The sequence below is a fragment of the Eimeria tenella genome, genomic scaffold (assembly GCF_000499545.2).
Source record: "Eimeria tenella Houghton genomic scaffold, Eth_scaff2002, whole genome shotgun sequence".
Taxonomy (NCBI): Eukaryota; Apicomplexa; class Conoidasida; order Eucoccidiorida; family Eimeriidae; genus Eimeria; species Eimeria tenella.
Window position 1 is genome coordinate 1137 of NW_013541847.1, and position 476 is coordinate 1612.

Consider the following 476-nt stretch of genomic DNA (forward strand, 5'->3'; position numbering starts at 1 on the left):
GCGGGGCGCGCTCTCGAAAACCCCGCTTTCTTCCTGCGGGGGCCCCTGCGGCCCGCTGGGGGCCCCCAAGGGCCTCCTGGGGGGCCCCAAGGGCCTCCTGGGGGGCCCCCCGGGGGGCCCCCAAGAACCCGAAGACCCTCCAGACTCTATATCGCCAAAGTTGTCTTCAGAAGCTTCTTCATCTTCTGCAGCACTGCTGCTGATGGATTCCGAGTCTTCGAAGGAGGGGCGGGGCCCCTGGGGGGCCCCCTCGAGGGGCCCCTCGGGGGGCCCCTCAGGGCGCCCCTGAGGGGGCCCCTGGGGCCTCCTGCTGGGGCCGTAGGGAATGGGGCGGGGCGGCTGCTGGGGGGCCCCCTCAGCAGCAGGAGAGTCTGGGGAGGCGTTGACGGAAGAGAAGCGGCCTCTGGAGAAGCTGCTGCTGCTGCTGCTGTCGCTGCTGCTGCTGCTGCTGCTGCTGTCGATGTCGCCGCTGCTCG